Source organism: Elaeis guineensis, chromosome 14 (genome assembly GCF_000442705.2).
Source record: "Elaeis guineensis isolate ETL-2024a chromosome 14, EG11, whole genome shotgun sequence".
Classification (NCBI taxonomy): domain Eukaryota; kingdom Viridiplantae; phylum Streptophyta; class Magnoliopsida; order Arecales; family Arecaceae; genus Elaeis; species Elaeis guineensis.
Genome location: NC_026006.2, coordinates 41,308,381 through 41,329,964, shown reverse-complemented (window position 1 = coordinate 41,329,964; position 21,584 = coordinate 41,308,381).

Sequence of the window (21,584 nt, the reverse complement as noted above, 5' to 3'; positions counted from 1 at the left end):
CTAATTAAGAGGACCTGATTTGAGCTAACCCATGCCTCCATGTTTTATGCAATGTCATTAGATTTTTAATTCATAATTCTAGATCTAATTGATTCTACACTTAATTCTCAATTAAGTTTCAGCATTAATATGGATTTAGATTTAGATTTGAAATAATTTCAATCTTTTTATTTTATAAATAATTTATAACAAATATTATGCAAAGATTTTTTATTCTGAAACTGGATTGACTCAATCACTATTGAGCCAGCTACATAAGGGGACTTGGTCAACTCAATTCAAAATTGGATCGGCTCAGTAACTATGTGAGCACGATTCAAGAAGTTTCAGATCCAAAAATTCTTGCATACTACTAAAATAAAATCAATTATAACACTTTTAGATCATATCTAAAATTTTTATGATTTGAGATTTTATTTTTTTCATGATTAAAATAATTTTAATCATATAGATTGGATACTTTATTTTTCATACAACTTTGTATCACATACAACAGACCTAGGATTTCAAGATCTAGGATTTTACAGAAAAATAAGTTCTTCCTTTCATATTTTTCTTCATGGGATCTAATCACATAGCATCCCTACATGCCATAAGAGCACCCCATTAAATGGGAAGAGAGGGCCTTCAAATCCTTCTTGCTCTTATGACTGGACGGCTTGGCGATCAATACAATCTAAGTACTTGCTAATCGGATCATCTAATCTAATCACATATCATATATGCATAAATTTAGATCTAATCTAAATTACATCAGTTCTAATTATAATTTTAGATCACATCTAAATCAGATCATAAGTATCATATGTAACACATAAAATTAGATTTTATCAACGATCAGCACAAACTTAGACAACCTTTTCACTGTAAGGGATAAACCTTACAGCAGGACAACCTTATATCAGTTTGTGAGATCAACCATTAATTAAATTTAGATCTAAATATCACATATCAAATCTAAATAAAATTAACTTTTAAATTTAATATGCACATAAATCATGTCATAATGAACCTAGGCTCGGATACCACTGTTGGTGAATGTAGGCGATTTCATGCATGTATTTTGAATTATTTTCGAATAAATTATAGTAGAAAATAATTAGATTAATCAAATTAATTTAACATTCATATGATCTAATCATCAAATTAACCTACTCTAAAATCTATGATATGATATGTTGTATATAAAATCAAAAAAATATTGAAGATAAAATCAGCATGCATGCATGTGAGCAGTAGATCACATCTACTTCTAATCTGAGTTCAAAATTCAATACCTGAGCATGGGTCGATGATCATCGCTACTGAGAGACATAGTAGAGAGAGTCCTTACTGGTTTCTCATAGCTGCACATATGTTCAGTCTCTATAAAAAATCCACTCAAAGCCCCGATCTGATTGGTCTTCTTGGGAGCGCTAGCTCGCGCGAAAATCTTTTTCTTGGCTGATCTGGATTCTTTCTTCAAATATCTAAAATCTTTTTAGAGATTGAAGATAAACTTTTAGAGGAGATGAAGAGGTAAAAGAAAAATAGAGAGAAAAATATATTTTTTTTAATTTTTCTCTCTTCCCAAACCCTGAGGACCAAAATCCTAGAAACCTAATTTTTGCACACATACTAAGAGAAGAGGACTCTCCTCTTCTTTCATGCCATGAAAGCATACCCAAACTTCTCTACACATAAATACCTCTCTTCCTTCTCTCTTACACATACAAAATAAAAATAAAAACACCATTTTATAGGCATGTAAGAAATAAGGATGAAGAGTCCTAGAGATCATGGACTCTTACAAGATGTCACCTCCCTTCACAATTCCATATCCCAAAATATGCCAAAAAAATATGACACATCTCTTCTTATATTTTTTTACAATAAATCTATTCTTTAAGTAATTTTTTATGAAAAATCTCCTCAAAATATCCCACATATAGGGAGAAAAAAATAAGTTGGCATGGAGTGGGTGATTTGGATAAGAACAGATTCTATTGATAAAGAATATTTTGAAATCTAATTTCAAAACCTTTCTTTTATCAAAATTAAATTAGATTTGGATATAACATAGAGAGGGAGAAGAACTCTTTGGATAAAAAAATATCATACAAAAACTATTTGTGCATAGAGATAGATGGTGTGCAAAATGGATTGGCGTAAGGGAGAAGAGTCCTATTCCAATAAGGACTCTTAATTTTTTTATTTGAATTCAAACCAAATCACATCTGGTTTAGCCCAAATAAAATATATAAAATTTAATCTAATTAGGTTCATAAATTTTTAATCAAATCTTAATCAAATTAAAAATTTATTGAACTAAAATTCTAATCAAATCAAGGATAAATCTTCCTTAACGATTAGGTCATCTCATAACCTAATTGGGTCAAACCTAATTGAATCCAATTTAATTAGATTTTATTTAATCTTCTTTGCTCAATCAAATTGAGCTAATTAGTAATCTAATTATTAATTAATCTTTTATTAATTCACTAACACTTGATGAATTAATTTATTAAAATTTTTGCATGATTAACTATCAATCGAATTGATGATTAAGTCCTTGAATGATTCTCAATCGTTGATCAATCACATGATCAGTCAGAAATTCTTTTTGAGTATGATCTTATAGATTTGAATCTAAGTTGGTAGTACAGGAATAACTTTTTGAATCAATTAATGTAACCATTTAGCAATGATAACCCAACGTCCGGATAGGTCGAATGAAAGTGAAGCAATATTCAAAAATCTATTGATGTATGGTTATCATATAATTCATCTCTTTGACCCTAATACTTGAGGATGACTTAAAATTTAACTATCAATCCTAGATAAGTCATCCACATTATATTTTAATCTTTTTTTAAATCCATCTCATAAATTATCTGGGTCCAAATTTTGCTAAATTGAAATATATTGATACATTAACTCCTACTAATTTGGAGGGGTCAATCCTATCTTGACTCACGCACTGACTTGACAAGTATTTGACTGCATCTAAAAATCTTCCATCACTAAATTAGAAATTCAGTTAGTTTGGCATCAAAATACAGTGAGTTGCTTACAAGTCATTGTCATGATCTCAGATCAGTGCGACACTTATACCCATACCCTTCGAGAGCTACTCTTGACAGCAGAGTACTCCACAGTTGGCCATATTTAGTGATGATGTACTCCTATATCTCATCTGCATGCCATATCAGTATCTTCATATCATTTGGTTATGAGGATATCCAATGCATATGGCATATAATGACTTACTCTTGATATCGCTATCATCCTAGTAATAGTGTATCATTTGATCGTGAACTAATTTAAAGACTACGTGATAAATTTTTTTTTATCGATCAAAGTAGTCCTAAGAACTTCATCACAATATAGGAGTTCATTAGAAGATGTAATCTTGTGATAAAAAATATCAAATAATTTTTATTATTTATCAATTTATATATATTTATAATTAGCACAATAATCAAATGATTGGCTTTAGGACATAATTTTCAATAATACTTTGTTAACCATGATATACCTATTAAATAGGGCTCCTTCAAAATCTGTTCCTACTACACCGTATAAGATATGATACGATAAAAAGTCGAGTCTAGATTATCTAAAGACTTGGAGATATTTAGTCTATGTTAAAAGACAGATGGCTAATAATTTAGAAAATAGATCTATTATAGCTTATTTTATAGAGTATTCGAAAGATTCCATGGAATACTACTGTTACATTCTACATGATCACAATATGATTATGAGTCATCATATCATATTTTAAAAAAAATAATTTATTCAGGATGAAGGTAGTTGGAGGTTAATTGAGCTCGAAGAGAAAGTCTCTGAAGAGCAACGAGCTGTAGATCCTCAGAAATCCATTATTCATAAGTCAGTAGTTGATGTTCCTCCACCACCTTGTCGATCTAGTAGGATCTTCTATCTTTTTGAAAGGTACATAGGTATGCTTATAGAGAATATAGAGAAAATATTCCTTGTAGGAGAAAAGGGTCATGGAGATGATCCGAATATCTTGGACGAGGTGATGTCTAATATCAATTCTAAGAAATGATTAAATGCAATGAAGTCAGAGATTGACTCGATACACTCGAATCAAGTATAGATCTTAATGGATCCACCTGAGGATATAGTACCCATTAGGTGAAAATGAATCTATAAAAAAAAAATAAGTACAGATGGTAAGGTAGAGACCTATAAAGCTAGGCTCATAGTAAAAGATTATAGTCAGTGCGAAGATATTGACTATTAGAAACTCTTTTCATCTGTAGCCATACTGAAATCTATCCATACTCTGGTTATTGTTGTAGCTTATTATGATTATGAAAACTGACAGATGGATATAAAAACTGCTTTCCTCAATGGATATCTTGAGAAGATATTTATATGAAGCAATCTTTGGATTTCACATCAGATGATGCTGATCATCGAGTCTGCAAGCTGCAAAGGTCCATACATGGATTAAAGCAACCTTCTCAGAGTTAGAATCTTTATTTTGATGATGCAATCAAATTATTTGATTTCATCAAAAATGAAGAGAAATTCTATGTATATAAAAGGATCAGTGAGAGCACGATAACATTCCTTATATTATACATGGATGATATCCTTCTTATTAAGAATGATATTTTCATACTGACCTCGATCAAAAGATGATTGTCCAAGAAATTCTCTATAAAAGATCTAAAAAAAGCATCCTATATTCTTGAAATAAAAGTCTATAGGGATAGATCTAAAAGAAGCTAGGCCTGTCACAAAAGCTATACATAGAGAAAGTACTGAAAGATTCAGTATAGAAAACTCTAAAAAGGGACTTCTACCCCTAAGGCATGGTATTCATTTTTTCAAGATGATGTATCCGACTACATCTGAGAAAGTTTAACATATGAGTAGGATTCCTTATACCTCGATCATAGGTAGCCTCATGTATGCCATGCTATATACTTGACCTGACATTGTCCTTACTGTTAGTGTCACGAGTAGGTATCAGTCGAATCCAAGTGAGAAGTACTAGATAGCTGTGAAGATCATCCTTAAGTACTTGAGAAAAACTAAAGATTCATTCTTGATCTTTGGAGGAGGGTCTGAGTTATGGGTCGAGGGTTTTACAGATTCAGACTTCATGTCTGATCCTAATGATAGAAAGTCTTTGTCAGGTTATGTATTCATATGCAATGATGGCACAGTCAGCTGGAAGAGTATCAAGCAATCCATTATAGTAGATTCAACCACAGAAACTAAATATGTCGCTACCTCAGATGCTGCAAAGGAGGGCTTTTGGTTTAAAAAGTTCATTGCAGAGTTTGGTGTCATGATATTGAATGCCATACTACTATATTGCGATAATAACAGAGCCATAGCACTTGCTGAGGAGTCTAAGTCTCATCAAAAATCAAAGCACATCGAGTGATAGTTCCACATCATACGTGACTATCATAAAAAAAATATATCGAGATGTAAAGAGTAGACTCAACAGATAATATGACAAATCCACTGATAAAGCAATTGAACCAGTCAAAGATGGAAGTCCACTTTAAGAAGATGGGACTTAGATTAGTAGCCAATTGGCTTTAGTCCAAGTGAAAAATTGTTGGATGTATATCCTAAAAGCTAATATGGCTGACATATTGTAATACTCTAAGACATAAATTTATATTTAAAATATTAATTTGATCAATAAAAGGATAAGTTTTATTTTCATTCAAGTGTGATGTGTCCTTGAATCGTTCATGAAATTAATACTTACGATACTTATTCTCAAGGTGTTGAGAATTTGAGATATGTATAAGTAATTCTTAAATTACTTTCGATCATAGTATCATCATGAAAATGGTGATCGATTCGGATAGATCAGCACACAGATCGCTTCCTTTAAGATAGATGAATCTTCAGTCTACAGTATAGAGACACTGAGCGGTAAAGTGCAGGTAGTTATTAGAGAATAACTAGTACTGAGTGTGACCATACAAGAGATCACATAGATTTCTATTCAATTGTCAGTGATCATCTTAATACTGTTATTGTGTGAATGGTCCTTTATCTTGCGATGGCATGATTGCTCACAGTGAGGCTACTGGAGTTTGACTACAAAAAAAATATGGTCTCTTTGAGTCCATATAGTGCATATTGACGACAGTTGATCCACTACAGGAGCAGGGTGTGTATCTAAAAGAAATCTATTGATCTTGATAGAAAGGAGTAGTTCTATGAAATTTGAGAAGTTAAGTCTGTAAGTCTGTGGCCACAGAAGTATGATTGATAAAAAAAATTTTATGAGAATCATAATTGGACTTGAGCTAATCGAATCAATCATATGACTGATAATGAGGTTTGATGTTTTATCCATGACCTGTCATCTAGTCAGGACTCATGATAGAGAGATTGAATCACACAAAAACTAAATCTTGAGGTTCTTTTTCGATTCTGCTGGATTTTCATTACATACTGCTAGGAGTCACCGATGGATTGTGGAGTTCACTAGGTTTGTTCAAGATCGATAATCCTTATTGAGTTAAAGTGAAATCATTCTAATCCATTGAAAAGAGTTTTAATGATACTATGATAGAGATCATGATATATCTCACTACCAGATAGAATTGAACCTATAAGGTTATACAACAAAGAGATTTGATTTGGGTTAAGTAATTGGGATTACGAAGTTTCAGTTGGGTTAGGAGAAATCTTATTGGATTCAAGATGACCTTGCTAGCAAAAGGTGGAACCCAATTTTTCTTTAAACTTGAATTACTTATTTGATAAGAATTAATTTGATTAATTATCTATTAAGAACATAAATGAATTAGATTCATTGGGCTCCAAATATTGGGTGCCTAGAATTTTGGATCATGTAAATTAGGGGTCTAATCCCCTAGTCAATTCTTTGATTTAATTGGATGGAGCGCCACTTGAGTTGATCAACTGTGGGCATGCCCACTTGACAGAGGTGTGAAAGATAAGGGAGGGGCGCACCTTCTCCTTTGGTTGGCATGTGAGAGAGAGCCCTAGAGGGTGCCACCTCTTGGTTCACTTTGGCATGGTCAAAGCAAGAGGGAAACAAGGAGTACTAATGCGATTAGAACTCATATTAAGTGGCTGATTTGGTTTTGGTTAGGACTCCAATTGCTCCTCTATTTAAGAGGCCCTCCCTTAGGTATTTTACATCAAATTTTTAGAAAGCTCCAAGCCTTCCAAGCAGCCCCACACCCTCCTCTCTTCTCCTTTTGGTTCACACATCCAAGAAGCTTGGATGTCTTGTGGGAAAAATGGTGCAGGGGTAAAATGGAAATTTTAAAACTTTTCAAAATTATAATTTTATAATAAAAATTATTAATTAATTTAATTAATTAACATATATTAATCCTACACAAGGATCTAAATATGATATAAATAGCATGCATTTAAATTTGAATTTTGAATTCTCTACAGTAAATATTTTACTGTTATGTATTCAGAACACATTACCTTTGTGCGGGTAGTTGATCGCCATAATCTGATCACTGTTGGGAGGGTCTGATCATCACAATGCAGCCACACAGTGTGTTTGGCCTCTGCAGATCATCTACATGAAGCTTCCGATCTGATCGGTTCCTCACGAATGCTAGTTCGTTGCAGAACCCTTTTGACGGTCGATGTTGATCGAATTTTTTTGATCTTGATCTGCCAACTCCTCGAATACTCTGGATCATCAGCAGATACACTTGAGAGGTTGTTGAAGCTCTCTCTGAAGTTTGGTGGGCTCACGACACTCATAGCTCACCTTCTCACTTCCCGAACCCTAGGCCAAAATCCTAGGGTACTCATCGAAGAAACTTGTGTCCACTCTATTTCTTTCTTTTCTCTCCTTTTCTTTTCTCTTCTTTTCTCACGTAGGAAAGCTTTCTCACACCACCCTTCTCTCTTGGATCAGATTTACGCATGCCTTATCTTCTCTTCCTTTTAAAAATAGTGTAAAATGCATCTTTGCAGTGTTTTCTCCGCGTGAGAAGATAAAGATAAGTGGTTGCTCATTTGAATTCAAATCGAATTTGAATTCAAATGCCAACCAACTCATTCCTATCCACTCTATGCGTGAGAAGAGAGGGGTGTGGGCATCTTTGTGCATGGAGACTTTACACGAGAAACCTTTTCTCGTGTGGAAGAAGGGGCGCACAAAATAAAGGGTGGGCGTAGAGATTTGTTATCCATTCAAATTCAAACATCTTTTGAATTTGAATGGCCAACCAATCTCATCCTTATCCATTCAAAATGGCACACAAAGAAGTGGTGTGGGATGGCTTCTGCATGAGAGAAAATTCACGAGAACTCATTTCTCGTGAATTCAAATGGGCACATGTGAAGTGAGGTGGCGCAGGGAGATTAGTCAAGGTGGTTTGAAATCCAATTGAACCAACCTTATTTAAAATAGCTTAGACACAATTAGACTAAATTAAATCTAACATAATTAGGCTTAATTAGGCTCAATAAAATCCTAATCAAATCAAAAATTGACTAAGTTCAACCCCTGATCAAATCAGTGAACAAAACACCTTAGCGATTAGGTCAACACTTAACCTAATCGAGTCAAACCCAACTAAATCCAATTCAATTGGACTTGATCCAAAATTAATTACTCCATCAAATTGAGTTAATTAGTGATCAAATCACTAATTAAATCTCTCATAAATATTGAATCCAAATCCAATGGGCAATCGGGCATCAAAGTCCATCGATATGAAACCTTGATCAAAAAGTCCCAAATCAGTGGGACTCTTGACCCTGGTATCCAAAATGTGTGTGACTTGTGATCAGAGAATCCTGATTCTCGATCATAGAGTCCCAAACATATAGGACTCATAGTCCACGAGCATTAGGACTCTTCATCAACCATCAGATCAGATAGGAACCTCTAATGTGTGTGACCCCGCAGGTTCGAACCTAAGCCGGTAGCACAGGAACCAACTCCTGTACTAATCGAAGTGACCATCTAGCAATGGTACCCGATATTCAGATAGATCGAATAGTCACAATCACAACACTCAGAACCTACGTGAATATGGTTACTGTATAATTCATCCCTTTTGACCCCTGTGTTTAGGACAACTCAGGGTTAAACTGTCAACCCTGATCAGATCATCCGAATCATGCTCAACTCAAATAGTCCTGTGACTCCTCACTAGAACTACCCTGGCCAAGATTTTGCTAAATTGAAACATGACTGTACACAGCTCCTGAACTGGAGTGGTCAATCCCATCTTGACACACGCACCGACAAGTCAAGTACTTGACTACACCCAGCAGCCTTTCGTCACTGAATCAGAAATTCAGATAGTCCAGTGCCTAAGTGCAGTGAGTTGCTTGCAAGTCATCATGGCGGTCTCAGGTCAGAGGGACAGTTATGCCCATATCCTATCGAAATAAATCTTGACAGCAGAAATAGCTTCGAAGTTGGTCATGTTCATTGCAGATGTACCCTTACATCTCACCTGTATGCCATACCAGTGTCTCTACACTCCTTGGTTAAGAGGACAACCAACCTATATGGCACACAACGACCTACGCTTGATAAACATTGTTGTCCTTGGTAACAACGTATCATTTGGTCGCGAACAGGTTTAAGGACTAAACAACAAATCCTCCTTTGTCGAGTCTAAATAGTCCTAAGGACTTCACCACAACACAGAAGTTCATTAGAAGATGAAACAATTTGTGATGAAAAATATCAAAATAATTTTTATTTATTTATAATTTATATACTAATACAAGAAAGAGCACAACCGTCAACAGGCTGATGATTGGCTTTGGGACACTATTCCCAACATGTCCACCATCATCCAATGCCTAACAAGCTTGGGCATCTCCTCTTTCTTGCTGATTGTTGGTCTTGGTTGCTTTAAGGATCAAAAAAAGAAAGATCAAGAAGAAGAAAAGGAAAGGAAGATCAAGGAGAGATCAAGAGTTGATCAAAAGTTCCAAGTTTGATTCAGATTCACATGGAGATCATTCTTGGAGAAAAAAGATCTATACCAAAGAGGACCAATCCAGGCTGATCTTGAGTGGATACCCATAGAGACCAGATATTTTATTAAAGGATAGAAGAGAAGAAATTAACCAGTCAATTTCAATCCTCCCACTGACTTCACCAAGTCAGATTAAAAAGGATTTAATTAAAGCTGATATTAGAAACACCTAAATCAGTCACACTGATTTACCTAATGACATGGATGAGCCCTAATCATCAAGTGATCTAATAAAAACCTAACTCATCAAGTTGGCTAGGTAAGTGAGATCAGTGGTGAGGATATGCCATTAACTCATCAGAGATCGAATCAATGCGAGTAGCTCCCACTTAAAAACCACTGGTCAAATTGCCGAACTTACCTTAGACACCAATCGGTTCATTAGTTTTAATTTGATCAACTTAGTAAATAGGGTTCCACCACGTAGCCATGAATTAAGTCCATCTTGGTCTAGTTAAAGACATGGACCCATTCAACTACAACTATTGAAGTTGAGTCTAGAGTGTCCTTGACCTAATCTAATTCAACTTTTGATTAGATTTGACCAATTACTCTAATTTAGTTTATTTTTTTAACTTAACCTTAGATCTAACCCAATTATGGACCTAATCTATATAACCCATTGACCCACAAGTTTATGCAATTGTCTTAGGTCTTAATTCATAATTCTAGATCAACTAGACAACACTTAATTCTTTTAATTAAGTATTTGGGCTGATGGATCAGGGTTTGGCATTTCAAAAATAATTTTCAAATTTGAAAGGTTTTATTTTCTGTTCATCAAATATGTTGACTCATTTCACAAACGGATCAGCACATTTCATAAACAGCAATCCTATTGCTAATTACATAACAGAAAATAACTCAATCAAAATAAATCATGAATATTCCTTTAGATCTAATCTAACACATTCATGATAAATTTTATAATTGAACCTTTACAATTAAGTCCTTTCACTGCTTCGTCTGCATGAGATATAATCGCATCGGCACCCCTACCGCCATAGGAGAACCCCATCGAATGGGAGGAGAGGGCCTTTAAACCCTACTTTTCTCCTATGATCGGACGACCATGGCAACCAACCCAATTAGACTACTTGCTACTTGGATCAAGTATATCTAAATATACCAATTTCAAAAGTTAAATTTCAAATTTCAAATTTTAAATTTTGAATTTCAAATTTCAAACAAATTTTAAATTTTAAATTTTTAAATTTCAAATTTTAAATTTTGAATTTTGAATTTTAAATTTGAAATTTCAAATAAATTTTAAATTTTAAATTTTAAATTTCAAAATTTTGAATTTTAAATTTCAAATTTTAAATTTCAAAATTCAAATTTTAAATTTTAAAATTTTGAATTTTGAATTTTAAAAAAATTTCAAATTTTAAATTTCAAATTTTAAATTTTAAATTTTAAATTTAAACTTTTAGATTACTACTTAATCTATGCATGCAAATGTATATCATATTTTAGAACCTGCTCTGATACCATTTGTGGGAAAAATAGTGTAGGGGTAAAATGGTAATTTTAAAACATTTTCAAAATTATAATTTTACAGTAAAAATTATTAATTAATCTAATTAATTAACATGTATTAACCCTACATAAAGATCTAAATATGATATAAATAGCATGCATTTAAATTTAAATTTTGAATTCTCTACAGTAAACATTTTACTGTTATGTGTTCAGAACACATTGCCTTTGTGCGGGTAGTTGATCGTCGCAATCTGATCACCGTTGGGAGGGTCTGATCATCGCAATACAGCCACATAGTGTGTCTAGCCTCTGCGGATCATCCACATGAAGCTCCTGGTCTGATCGATTTCTCACGAATGCTAGTTCGTCGCAGAACCCTTTTGACGGTCGATGTTGATCGAACTCCTTTGATCTTGATCTGTCGACTCCTCAGATGCTTTGGATCATCAGCAGATACACTTGAGAGGTTGTTGAAGCTCTTTCTGAAGTTTGATGGGCTCACGATACTCGTAGCTCACCTTCTTACTTCCCGAACCCTAGGCCAAAACCCTAGGGTACTCACCGAAGAAACTTGCGCCCACTCTGTTTCTTTCTTTTCCCTCCTTTTCTTTTCTTTTCTCATGCAGGAAAGCTTTCTCATGCCATCCTTCTCTCTTGGATCAGATTTATGCATGCCTTATCTTCTCTTCCTTTTAAAAATAGTGTAAAATGCATCTTTGCAACATTTTCTCCGTGTGAGAGGATAAAGATAAGTGGTTACTCATTTGAATTCAAATCAAATTTGAATTCAAATGCCAACCAACTCATTTCTATCCACTCTACACGTGAGAAGAGAGGGGCATGGGCATCTTTGTGCATGGAGACATTACACGAGAAACCTTTTCTCGTGTGGAAGAAGGGGCGCACAAAATAAAGGGTGGGCGCAGAGATTTGTTATCCATTCAAATTCAAACATCTTTTGAATTTGAATGGCCAACCAATATCATCCTTATCCATTCAAAATGGCACACAAAGAAGGGGCGTGGGATGGCTTCTGCATGGGAGAAAATTCATGAGAACTCGTTTCTCATGAATTCAAATGGGCGCATGTGAAGTGAGGTGGCGCTGGGAGATTAGTCAAGGTGGTTTGAAATCCAATTGAACCAACCTTATTTAAAATAGGTTAGACACAATTAGACTAAATTAAATCCAACACAATTAGGCTTAATTATGCTCAATAAAATTTTAATCAAATCAAAAATTGACTAAGTCCAACCCCTGATCAAATCAGTGAACAAAACACCTTAGCGATTAGGTCAACACTTAACCTAATCGGGTCAAACCCAACTGAATCCAATTCAATTGGACTTGATCCAAAAATAATTACTTAATCAAATTGAGTTAATTAGTGATCAAATTACTAATTAAATCTCTCATAAATACTGAGTCCAAATCTGATGGGCAATCGGGCATCAAAGTCCATCGATATGAAACATTGATCAAAAAGTCCCAAACCAGTGGAACTCTTGACCCCGATACCCAAAATGTGTGTGACTCATGATCGAAGAATCTTGATTCTTGATCACAGAGTTCCAAACACATAGGATTCATAGTCCACGAGCATTAGGACTCTTCATCAACCATCAGATCAGATAGGAACCTCTAATGTGTGTGACCCCATAGGTTCGAACCTAAGTCGGTAGCATAGGAACCAATTCCTGTACTAATTGAAGTGACCATCTAGCAATGGTATCCGACATTCGGATAGGTTGAATAGTCACAATCACAACACTCAGAATCTACATGAATATGGTTACTGTATAATTCATCCCTTTTGACCCCTGTGTTTAGGATGACTCAGGATTAAACTATCAACCCTGATCAAATCATCCGAATCATGCTCAACTCAAACAGTCCTGTGACTCCTCACTAGAACTACCCTGATCAAGATTTTGCTAAATTGAAATATGCCTATACACAGCTCCTGAACTGAAGTAGTCAATCCCATCTTGACACACGCACCGACAAGTCAAATACTTGACTACACCCAGCAGCCTTCCATCACTGAATTAGAAATTTAGGTAGTCCAGTGCCTAAGTACAGTGAGTTGCTTGCAAGTCATCATGGTGGTCTCAGGTCGGAGGGACAATTATACCCATATCCTATCGGAGCAAATCTTGACAGTAAAAATAGCTCCGGAGTCGGTCACGTTCAGTGCAGATGTACCCTTACATCTCACCTGTATGCCATACCAGTGTCTCCACACTCCTTGGTTAAGAGGACAACCAACCTATATGGCACACAACGACCTATGCTTGATAAATATTGTTGTCCTTGGTAACAACGTATCATTTGATCGCGAACAGGTTTAAGGACTAAACGACAAATCCTCCTTTGTCGAGTCTAAATAGTCCTAAGGACTTCACCATAACACAGGAGTTCATTAAAAGATGAAATAATTTGTGATGAAAAATATCAAAATAATTTTTATTTATTTATAATTTATATACTAATACAAAAAAGAGCACAACCATCAACAAGCTGACGATTGGCTTTGGGACACTATTTCCAACATGTCCACCATCATCCATTGCCTAACAAGCTTGGGCATCTCCTCTTTTTTGCTGATTGCTGGTCTTGGTTGCTTTAAGGATCAAAAAAAGAAAGATCAAGAAGAAGAAAAGGAAAGGAAGATCAAGGAGAGATCAAGAGTTGATCAAAAGATCCAAGTTTGATTCAGATTCACATGGAGATCATTCTTGGAGAAGAAAGATCTATACCAAAAAGGACCAATCCAGGCTGATCTTGAGTGGATACCCGTAGGGACCAGATATTTGTATGGCTAAGGGAGAATCCATGTTCTTCTAGATCTAGATTCAAAGAAAGGATTAGCGAAATAAATATATGATCCGATCATATATTTAATTTCAGCATAAAATCAGCATATATTAATTTTTACATATGAACTAGATTCTATGTACTTTGTTCTTATGCATGCATGTTCTCGATTAGAAGTTTTAATATTCTATTCCACTGTATTATTTCAAAAAAATTTTAAAATCCACATGCATGTGCACCTTACAAAATTCCAACATAAAGTGGTCAAGATCGGCTCCAACCTATGTGTGGAGGATTGTCGCCACCTTACCTCCTTTTCATAGACCAATGTAGATGTATCCGCTTAGTTGGCTTTTGATATGCCTGGCATCGATCTAGAGGTCATAGTTCATCAGCTCAATATGAATCCAAAGCATCATCTAGTTAGACAAAAAAAGTATAATTTTGCTCTTAAGCGACAAAAGGCATATAGGAAGAGGTGGACAAACTGTTGAAGGCAGGATTCATCTGAGAAGTTTGTTATCTAGAATGGTTAGCCAATTTTATCCTCGTTAAGAAAGCAAATGGAAAATGGCATGTGTCTATCGACGACACCGACCTCAACAAGACATGCCCAAAGGATAGCTACCTTCTGCCTCGTATTGACCAACTGGTGGATGCGACCTCAGAGCATCAACTTTTATCTTTTATGGATGCATTTTCTGGATGCAACCAAATATGGATGGCCCTCGAGGATGAGGAAAAGCCTTCATTTGTCATGGACCAAGGACTTTTTTGCTACAAGGTCATGCCGTTCGGCTTGAAGAATGTGGGTGCGACCTTTCAACAGCTCATCAACAAGATCTTCAAAGAGTAGATCAACAAAATATGGAGGTGTACATGGACAATATGACTGTCAAAAGTAAAGCTATCGAGCATCATATTACCGACTTTGAGGAGATCTTCACCACATTGCACCACTTCCAAATGAAGCTCAACCCCAGTAAGTGCACATTTAGCATCATCTCTGACAAATTCTTCAACTTCATGGTGTCACAACGAGGGATCAAAATGAATCTAGAGAAAATTCAAGTTCTCCAAGAAATGAAGCCCCGGAAGATGATCAAAGAAGTGCAATGCCTGATTGGAAGAATTACAACTTTGAATAGATTCTTCTCAAGGTCAGCTGAGAAAAGTCTTCTCTTCTTCAAAGCTCTCAATCAAGCGAAGAATTTTTAATGGTCGAATGAGTGTCAAGCTATATTTGATGACCTAAAAAAATACCTTAGCTTGCCTCCCCTCCTAAGCAAACAAGAATCTGGCGAAGTGCTATACTTGTACCCTGCTATTTCACCTTTGGCGATCAGTTCAATCCACATCCGACAGGAGGTGAAGATATAGAAGCTGATCTATTATATCAGTCAGGTGCTCCATGATGTCGAGATTAGGTATATGAAACTTGAGAAGGTAGCCTATGCTCTCATAATATCTTCTAAGAAGCTACATCCATACTTCCAAGCACATACCATCACCATCCTCACCGACCTACCCATCTGATAAATACTCTAATGCTCTAATACTTTCAGATGACTAGCTAAGTGGGCCATCGAGCTAGGAGAATTCGACATCAAATATCTATCTCGATCATTTGTTAAAGCTCAGATGTTAGCCAATTTCATCTTGGAATGCACCATCCTAGATGAGGAATAGAATGGTGAAGAGGTAGCTCTGACAATCGACGAATGTTGGATTCTCTATGTAAACGGTTCTTCAAACACCATGGGTTCGGGAGCTGGATTGATTTTGACTAGCTCAGATGGAGTGGTCATGGAATATGCCTTGTGCTTCAAGTTTTCTGCTTCTAATAATAAAGCTGAATATGAGGCACTCGTGACGGGTCTGAGAATGGTGAAAGAATTGGGAGTTCGGCATCTGAGGGTTCATAATGATTTACAGCTTATCGTCTGCTAGGTTTAGGGAGAATATAAAGCACGGGAGCCTAATATGATAAAATATTTATAAAGTTTAAGAATCTTACCTCCAACTTTGCCACCATGAATATCCAACAAATATTGAGGATAGAGAATGTGTAGCCGATCTCCTCTTAAAGCTCGCAACACTCGATGCGGCCAACCTCAAAAGAACCTCATCCTTGAAACCTTTAAGAAGCCAAGTATTGAAGAGCTCTCTGTGATGCAAACAAATCCTGAGCCAATCTTGCACTACCTGCAAGATGGAGTGTTACCTATTGATTGAGATGAAGCCAAGAAGTTGAAGCATCTTGCACCCCAGTACCTCGTTTACGATAGAAGATTATACAAAAGGTCCTTCACCTTGCCCTTACTTCAGTGCCTCCATCCCTCGAAAGTTGAATATGCCTTATGAAAAGTTCATGAAGGAAAATGTGGCAATCATGACCCTTACCCATAAAGTGTTATGACAAGGATACTTTAGACCGACCATGCAGAAGGACACCACTAATCTGATGAACAAATGCAACCAATGCTAGAGGACCTCGAACATTCAGTGACGACCTTCGACCCCTTTGGCTCCAATTACCACCCCCTGGCCTTTCACCTGGTAGAGAATGGACCTCCTTGGGCCTTTCCCCATTGCGGTGGTGCAGAAAAAATTTTTGCTCATCACAATTGATTACTTTACTAAATGGGTGGAAGCGAAAGCATTAGCAACTATCATCAAGGTCAAAGTCTGTAATTTTGTATGGAAGTTGATCATCTATCACTTTGACTTATCGAGGGCCATCATCACCGGTAATGAGTGCCAGTTCAACAATCCAAAATTCACAGGATTCTGTAATGGGCTTGGCATTTCCTATAGGTTGACTTCAGTAGCTCATCCTCAGAGCAATGACGAAGTTGAGGTGACGAACAGGACTTTGCTGTTAGGGTTAAAGGATCAATTAGGCTAGGTTAAGGGATTATGGGTTGAAGAACTATACCACATACTTTAGGCATATCTCACAACTTAGCGAGTTCCAACCAAAGAAACCCCCTTTAAGCTGGCTTTTGGAATTGAGGTCATTATACCTCTCAAAATCAGCCTACCCATGCTGCGAATGGAAGAGTTCAACACAGGTTCAATGCAGATGCAACTCCATTGGATTGAGGGTGAATCTAGACTTATTGAAAGAAACTCGGGAGTAAACATGGATTTTGATGGCCAACTATCAACAGAGAGTAGCTCAGTATTATAATTCTCGAGTCAAAAAAAATTATTTCTCATTGGATAACTAGTTCTTCATCAAGCTGAAGTTTCTTGTCCAACCGAACGATCAAAGCTGGCATTGAACTGAGAAGGCCCATACCATGTTGTTGAAATAGTTCGACTAGGAGTCTATCATTTCTGTCAGCTAGATAGAACTTTGATTCTCAAGACATGGAATGCTGACAACTTGCATATCTATCACCCTTAAGTTGTAATTTTTTATTGAATTAAATAACAAAGAATTGTTCTATAGAATTGTATTTTCTTGAAATAATATGCGCTCCTCATCCACGGATGAGGTGCGAAACATGTTCTCCATGTTCTCCATGCAGATCTCTATCACACGCTCCTCGACTACAGTCGAGAAGTAGTATACATCTCCATGTGAGTCTCCATCATGCTCTCCTTGACTATGGTCGAAGAGCGGTATGCATCTCCATGCAAGTCTCCATCACGAGCTCTTCGACTACGATCGAAGAGCGGTATGCATCTCCATTTGATCTCCATCATGCGCTCCTTAGCTATGATCGAGGAGCGGTACGTATCTTCATGTGGTTCTCCATCATGCACTTCTCGGACATAGCTGTGGAGTGGTACGCATCTCCATTCAATCTCCATTGTGCACTCCTCAGCTACGATCAAGGAGTGGTATGCATCTCTATACGGGTCTCCATCATGCACTTCTCGACCATGATTGAAAAGCAGTATGCATCTCCATTTGATATCCATCGCATGCTCCTCGATCATGGTTGAGGAGAGTTATGCATTTCCATGCGATTCTCCATTGTGCACTCCTCGGACATAGCTGAGGAGTGGTATGCATCTCTATTCAATTTCCATCATGCGCTCCTTGACCACGATGAGGAGTGGTATACATCTCCATATGGTTCTCCATTGCACGCTCCTCGACCATGATCGAGGAGATATGGTCGAGGAGTAGTACGTATCTCCATGTGGTTCTCCATCGCATGCTTCTCGGATATAGCCAAGGAGCGATATGCATCTCCATTCGATCTCCATCGCATACTCCTCGACCACGATCGAGGAGCGGTATACTTCTCCATTCATCCATCGCACACTCCTCGATCATAGCCGAGGAGTGATACACGTCTCTGTATGAACCTCCAAGTCCCCATTCGATCTTCAACATGTATTCCTCGGCTATGGCTAAGGGTCGAATGTCCCTAAGTCTGACCTTCCACCTATCGAACTATGATAGTAGTCACTCAGACATAATTTTCTTCTCCTCACCACCAAGAATATGACCTAAAAGGTAACGAACAGCCTCCACAATACTCGACACAAGTCGGACACCAAACTCAATTACAGTAAGGCGATCGATCTCAATAACTTGTCAACACAATAATGAAGAAAAAGTGATAATTTCACTAAAACAAAATTTTTTACAAGATTGGTCGGTCCAATATAAAAATACCTCAGTAAATGTCAAGGTTCACAAAAATAGGACCAACCTATGATTGAGCTTGGACATGCCCAAGCTGAAATACAAGTTTAAGTTCCCTTGGGAGCACTGGACTCACAGACTTTAGCATGGTTGGAGAGGATGATGATGGCTGGAGGTGGACCAGATGCAGCATCTTCGGCCACCCGATCTTTACGAGTCAGACTGAAGAGTTCCTCAACCTGCAGCCCTTCATCATCGACCTCACTGACTTCATCCTCACCATCCGACTCTAGGGGTCCAAGGTTAAGGTCAGAAAAGTGATTCCTGACCTTCTACTTGAAGTCCTTGATCCCCTGTAAGTATGAGGCCGAGCCATACTCCACCTTCAGGTCCCAAAACTCGATCGAAGATCAAAAAGCTTTGACTACGATGACCTCAGCGGCCTCCAGCTTCTCCTTGCACTTATTCTTCTTGACAGATAGTCGAACTTCAGTGTCAGGTCGGGCCTTGGTGAGCTCAAATTCAAGCTGCTTCATCTCAGCTTGCAATGACTTGTTCTCCTCCTCGGCCTTTAGCTTGTATAGTTGGGCATCATCCGCCCTGTGGATGGCCTGAGCGGCCTTCTCCTCAGCTTCCCTCAAAATCTGCCAAGCTTCATGGGTCATCTTCAAAAAATGGTTGAAGTGGTGGATAAGCTACAAAAAATAAAAAAAAAGAGAGAAGAAAGAATAGGTTAGTAAAAAGTAGTTAAGAGGAAAGATCAAAAGGAGTCGAGAAAGGATGATAGATCGTTACTTATTCGAAGAAGTCCCAAGAATCATGGATTTAGAATGCCCCACCTTCAGTGTTAAAGGCCTCGACATTGATCGATAGTATGGCTGACCTAAGCAAAGATCAGATGAGTTGATAGTCACCGATGGCCTTCCTAATGTTCGGGGCCTCATCATCTGGTAGAGCTTCCACTGGAGGGGATGCCTTAGCCGACAGGTCGACTGGGCATGAAGACATGCACACTAAAATTTGAGGGGCACCTGAACTCCATTGCGATGAGGATGTAGAAGGTCGGGGGGTAGGTTTCCTCAACATGACAGAGTGAATTGGCACCACCACCTTTGCTGGCACTGGAGATTCCTTCCTCGGAGCACTACTTAGCCCTAAGGAACCCCCAGCTACGGGCTGGGTGAGGACAGCCTCAACTCGACCATGTTTGCGAGCAAGGGGTGAGCTTGCTTTCTTCCTCTTCACAGCCCGACGAAGAGCCTCGATATCTTCGGGATTCATTGCTGCAAGAGAAATGAGGTTAGTCAGAAAAAAGAAGAAAAATGCCAAACTAAATGAGATATCGAAAAACTTGCTTTTGGGGTCAGTCGAACTCAACCCGACCTTGAATAAAATCTCCTCGATAAGAAGCTTGGACAACAGAGGGAGAGCAAGACCGAAGATCTGCACCTATACCTCCTCCTCAACATCTGATAATACGGGAGCTCTAACCACCGACCTATTAGGTTGACCCCATAACGTGTTGAAGTTTCAAGAATTCTCAATCGAGATAAAGAAAAAAATGCTCTTTCCAGTTATGCACCAAGGAAGAAGCATCTCAAAAGAGATGATGTCCCTTTTGAGGAGAAATGTACTACCATCCGACCTTTGTAGGATTTTCCTTCAGTGTGAAGTAGGCTCAAAAGAGGCAGGAGGTTGGTTCAACCTCGAGGAGAAGACAGTGGGTGAAGAATGCCAAAATTTGATTCCATGAGTTCGACGCTATGCTACAAAGGCTTATTCTATACAAGTTTAGAAATTTTACAACTAAAAAGTGAAAAGACAATTGAAGACTGGTCTTCAGAGCTTCCTCATAAAGACCTACTCGGCCTTGATGAAGAAGAGCTATCCATTCCCTAGAAATGACGACCTCCAGCCTAAACTCGATTGGGACTTGGTACTTCAACCTAAGAATCTCCAAATTCTCGAGGGTGACGATGGAGTTCACTCTGATAGACTGAAGTCCAAAACTTCAGGCCTACTCAAAGAACAAGCAACATCGGACTCAAGGTCCGCACCTCTAACATTGTCACCTGAGCTCTAGGTGGATGGGGACGAACTAGACGCACTCATGATGGAGGGACAAAAAGCTGACCTATAGAATGATGCGGCCAAGCAAGCAAGGGATGGGGAAGAAATTGACTCTAGCTTGGCTTCAACCGAGCAACCAAGTGAAGTCTCCAAGTACCAGAGTTTCCCTCTCTGAATAGTGGAAGTAGTAAAAACGAAGTTACCACAACCCTATTTATAGAAGACCTGGATGGCTCCAATCTATTGTCGATATACCTTCCCCAATCGATGCTCGACAAATGGCGGCTTGTGATTGGTCAAGACATGGCCGTAGATCCAACGAACCAACAGTCGAGATTTGAAGACGGTTTGCCTCAGAATATCGATCTTCGATACGTGTCAACGGAGGATAGCTTAATGAGATCGCCTCGACCTTGGACTGGTACTCTCTTCAGCCAACCTACTAAAGTTCGACCTCGAGAGTGGGGTCAACTGTTGTGGATCTGTACCTCAGCCTCGGCTACAACATCCTTGGCTCTGGTCAAGCTATGAAATATGGGTGCCCATCAGATATATGTATATATAATAAGGGTGAAGGTCATTGGATATACCCCATCAGCAATTGTTTGCTA